The sequence below is a fragment of the Bidens hawaiensis genome, unplaced genomic scaffold, assembly GCF_021521415.1.
Source record: "Bidens hawaiensis isolate Kalapana, Puna unplaced genomic scaffold, B.hawaiensis_p1.1 tig00026850_1, whole genome shotgun sequence".
Lineage (NCBI taxonomy): Eukaryota > Viridiplantae > Streptophyta > Magnoliopsida > Asterales > Asteraceae > Bidens > Bidens hawaiensis.
Window position 1 is genome coordinate 291,182 of NW_027494323.1, and position 5,344 is coordinate 296,525.

At 35.5% G+C, this 5,344-nt stretch overlaps 1 pseudogene across 1 annotated transcript; it reads right to left on the reverse strand.

Annotated features, from left to right (window-relative positions):
- Positions 1 to 1,264: 1,264 nt before the first annotated feature.
- On the reverse strand, positions 1,265 to 3,619 carry LOC143574115 (F-box/FBD/LRR-repeat protein At1g13570-like; annotated as a pseudogene). Its single transcript, XR_013142533.1, has 4 exons — positions 2,861 to 3,619; positions 2,676 to 2,792; positions 2,441 to 2,594; positions 1,265 to 2,342 (listed from the first exon to the last, which is right to left on the reverse strand). The product of XR_013142533.1 is annotated as an F-box/FBD/LRR-repeat protein At1g13570-like (transcript).
- Positions 3,620 to 5,344: the final 1,725 nt, after the last annotated feature.

The window sequence follows — 5,344 nt, forward strand, 5'->3', positions numbered from 1 at the left end:
GCTTTTTTATTCACATTGCCTTTTTATTTCCAATCACAAATCTCTGGAATCTCTTACATATATTTATGTTGGCATTGTGCGACTTTACCCGTTTTAAAAGACGTATAACAAAATGGTAGTTCATCATGTTTTGACGTGTTTTGATCCTAAGCAAAAGTAAAAAACTAAAAATACTTTTTTTTCCAAAAGATCCCGATTTTAAAATCCGCTTTGGTGTAAGGTTGAGTTGATCCAATGACACTTACGATTATTAGCTGACATGGTCCACTTGCAACAAACTTATAAATTCTACATATTGGGTATGTTTTACTCATACTAAGATTCAACTTGTGATTGATATTTAATTAGAAAATAACATATGATCATGTAAATTTACTAGGTACAAGTTTTGCAGCAAACATATAATCATGTAAAGCAATTGCAGCCTAGTTTTTAACAGTCGGTTAGCATTTTTAAAAAGTTTTCTTCTGTTATAAAAATTTAAACATTTAACCAAATTGACTGATGTATCTACAAAACCGATGGTGAAACCAAACATGTGACTAGTTTAGACGTTTTTGCATGTCTAAACGAATCATTAAAACAAAATTAATATGTAATTTAAACAAATTAACATTTTTATTTGCCCACATTAAAAAAATAAGGAAAAGTCTACATCATCATCATCGTACTCAGTATATCCCACCAATAGCAAAGCTATAGTAGGGTCTGAGGAGGGTAAGATGTAGACAGCCTTACCTCTACCCCATAAGGATAGAGAGGCCGCTTCCGGTGAGACCCCCGGCTCGATAGTAATTTTGCATCAAGCCTTGGACATAAGGCACATAACACTCAATCATCGGGACAACGGCTGATCGGTGCATGTACCCTTGTCTTTCGGCTATCAACGCCACTACATGATGCCTGATTAACCGTCCGTCACTTTTAACGTTATTTTCACGAGATTAGTAAAATAACGTCAAAATTAGTGCAGTTTCACTTTTGCCCACCCGAGGGTTCACACATATATACATCATATGTGCGCACCACCGCAAGCAGGGCTAAGGAAAAGTCTACATAAAGAATTTAAAAAGTCTGGTGATTTGAATGATCAATAAAGAACAAAGACATTACAAAAGAAGTTTCCAAATCACATAAAATCATCATTTTTATAAAATATGATATTTTTCGATGATTTTAACAGTTTAATCAACCGGTACGGTTTTTTTTACGAATATTTAAGTAACACCAAATATTTTCATCAGAAAACAAAATATCATATTCTCTCGCTTACCACAGATATGAGTATATCACTGCAATCTTCTGCAATTCCAGGAGAAGTTCATTGGTAAACCGACATTACATTTACATTTATGTCGTTATAATCTTCTTTATTTGAAATTTACAATCTAAATCTGTAGATTCTTCTGTTGTGCAGTCATTTCTTCGGGTTTTTAATTAAATTTTCACACTTTGAAGTTAAAATCGACGTCCAAATTTGGATACGATGAGCAAACTTCCTTCGATAATAATAGTTATTCTTTCCATCATTAAAGCAGAACTTATGCAAATTGAGATACTATAAAAACATTGACTTGTGTTGACTTTAAGGACCGCATCATTCTGAACAAAAGTCAAAGCTAAGATCAGATGTTTATATTATTTACAACAACTGGGCCACTTGAACATAGCAACACATACATAATAACTGCTGGAGTTGACCTCTATGCCAGTCAAAACTAAAGGGTTCACCTGACTAATAACAATATTACATCCCAGGTCACAAATAAGAGTTGACTCAAGCTGACATTTTCACCCAACGAATTAAAAAAACCGTTGGTTGTCAAAGACACACTACTCGCTATATATAATAAAACCAAATATAAATATCAACTAAAAACTATCTCGCTATTATAATCTAAAGATTAACATAAACGAATGTTTCAACACAAAACGAAATCATCAGAACACATACAAGATAGATAATAAAAGTATTACGCAATGGCAATCCTTAGTCCTAACCAAGGAAATTAAAACAACGGTCTTGATCAAGAAGTTGTTGGGCGTACAACAGTTAACTTTACAAAAGGTGATGGCCGCAGAAATGAGAGTAGTAGCAGCATGTCTCTAAGTATCTTTAGTTCTTCATCAACAGAAACATTGGTACAAAGCTCAATTTGTACTTTCTTTAGCACAGGTAACTTGGCCATGAAGAGCTTCACAAATTCCATCTCAAGCGGTGAGTCATTAAATGCATATATCCCTAATATCTCAAGATGATCCAAGTTCAAATCTAGGTGGTTTTCTGGATCAAGAAAGTTGGTGGTAGTTTGCTGAGTAGTCAAAATCTCGTTATCATACATCTAATTACAAAACATGTTAAAAATGTCAACAAAAATACAAGGAACCACTACCATAAATAATAATAATAATAAATAAAAAAATAATTAAAACTATTTACCGTAATACGAATTCTCTCCAACACAGGGGAGCTCCTGATAATGCACAGGGCAGAAGATATCACGTTTTGTTCCACCGGACACACATTTAAAGAGGTATTTGAGATGGACTAGTGAAGTTGGAAGCTTATGTGACATGCCACCTGCACAAAAGTACTTTGACCAAATACCCAAGTCAAAATTAGCTAACACTATATTCTTACATCAGATGTAATCAATCTTCAACCTAAATGTTACCTCCATATAATACCGTGAGATCTCCAAAGACCGAATCAAAGGCACAGACTGTATAAAATCAACAAATGTAAATCTGTTTCCTGTTCCTGCAAAGTAAATCCTTGTTTGTGATCCACTCTGCATTAAAACACCTTTACAATAAGCCATTAATTGAAGGACTAAATGGTTGGTTATATGGACCTTACCAAACAGATTTCTTCGAGTAGCGGGCACTTGGAGAGAAACCGTTGAAGCATTTGGGCAGAAACCTCAACATTCGTCAGCTTCAAACTCCTCAACCAACTAAATACGCTAAATGTCATTGGTGGTTCAAAAGTACAACAATCAAGATGTATACGTTCTAACACTTGCAACGAAAAGAAAGAAACGGGAAGCTTGTAGGAGCTACAGTGAATAAAAAATGACAGTTCCTTCACATTATTTCCCCTCGACATATGACTTATTATCTGGTCTAATTCAGATCCCATCCTAAGTTCACGAACCGAACAATTTAACTCTACAATTGTTGGACCGTTGTGGAATAACAAAACATGGAAGATGGCATTGACAAGCTTATATTTCTCCAGCAGCAAGTTGCGCAAATAAGAAGATACTACAATCATATCGCCGGTAAATACAAGTTTAGGCATGCTCCGCCAACTATACCGCCATTTCTTTGACAGAATGCTCGTTCTCAATGCATCTTCGAGTGGCATAAGACAGAGAATACTTTCAATTATGTTTTCAGGAAGGTTACTGATGATATCTAAATTCAGGCATCGAATTTTTTTGCCACTTGTCGGGTTTTCATACTCCATAATGCTGCAAAACCAAAATCAAACACTATAAATCCTAAATTTCTTTAGTAGGAAATCATTATATGAACGAACTGATTACAATAAAGTGGCAGGTAAACAGGCAACAAGGTGCGCCGCAACCCCCTTTGGATACCAAATCCAGTTCTACTAAAAACAAAGTTACGAGTCTTAGGGGCCGAAGAAAGCACGACCCACTGAACCCTGATTAAAAACACCACAACCTCCCGGGGCTAGGAACCCAAGAAACAATAAACACACACACCTGTTATCACACTTGCCGGGTCTTGGCAAGATTGATACGTACTATCAAAGGTGCGAAATCCGTCTGATTAACGCTAACAAGAAGTAAACGAGTATTACGAGACAAACAACTAACTTTTAAGCTTTTTGTCTATTGATTATAACAAATACTAACAAATACAATCGATACCAGAACTCGAACTCACGTACAAGTTGTTCGTCTATTCTTAATACGGCTAGAAGGGTGTGTTGAATGTCTAACCTAAAACAAAACTGAACTTGTGTTTATACACACACACACACACACACACACACAAGTTCGCCACCATTCCATACATAACATAAACGCATTACAGACTCGATTCCAACCTTTCGACTATTTTTCTCTCAATGGACCTCCGTAAAAAAACACTTAACGTTGTTAAGTTTATCTATCAGAATTTCAAGCCAATGTTTTAGGGCTTTTGATCGGAAGAAGATAACAAGTCAACTGATGTAAAACTTATCTCAAAACGGTGATCAAAACTACGAAACGGTGTTTCAATTCGAGTGTTTGAAATTTCCCATTAAAAAAATCAAGGGATAAGTTTTGTATCATTCGACTCGTATCTTTTCTTCAGATCAAAAACCCTAAAACATCGGTTTGAAATTCGGAAAAACACTTAACATTAAGTGTTTATCAAATTGTTGAACTGATTTGATGCTTATAACAGTGTTTATTATAACATGAAGTCACAATCTAATACATATGAAATGAGTATAAATTAATTACATCTGAAATGGTCTAGGGTTTAGGCCGGAGTTGAAATGAATCTATTATGTTTCTCTGCTTTTGTTTCTATTTAAAAAATTTATAAGAATGGAACCCTTAAAGTTTAATGGAAAGATGTCTGGGTTTTACTGTAAGTGGGTTCTCGACGGGTGTGTTTTGAAGATAACTTGGAGACGCTTAAGGTCTTTGTATGGCTGAGTTGGTCAACTGGCAGTGGCCTTATGCTACTGGGTCTAGAGGTGCACAAATTGGGTATTAGGAAAACCCGGGTTCAGGTATGGATACGGGTTTAGGTATTGGAAAATCGGGTATCAGCAATAATCGGGTCGGGTTCGGGTCTGGGTAATGGTTTGTGTCCCGGATCCAGGTTGGGTATTTAATCGGGTCTTCAATACCCGGGTATTTAAATACCCTATTTCTAGGCATTGTAAAAACCCGTTTTATCGGTTTTGAATACCCTATTTTCGGGTTTTAAAAAAACCATTTTTCTACAGCTTTCTTCTGTCAACGGGGGCCTGCATCATTTTTTTATCCTAACTCAATTTTTTTTTCATACAAACTTCAAAGTTCATTCAAACATATAAAAAACTAAACAATGATATAAAAAACAAATATTTTATGTTTTTTCGGTTGTTGTTTGGTATATCAAAATGTGCTTGCTCTAAACAAGTATTCATATTATATATGTGCTCCAAAAAAATCCGTTAGAGAATAACTATAGATCTGTGGGCAGCCACACAACAACAGGTGCACAAACACTAATATCCGGGTATGCAAAAAACCCAGGTTTTGGGTATAACAAGAACCGAGTTTGGGGTATAACTAGAACTGGGTTTGAGGTATAACTAGAACCGGGTTTC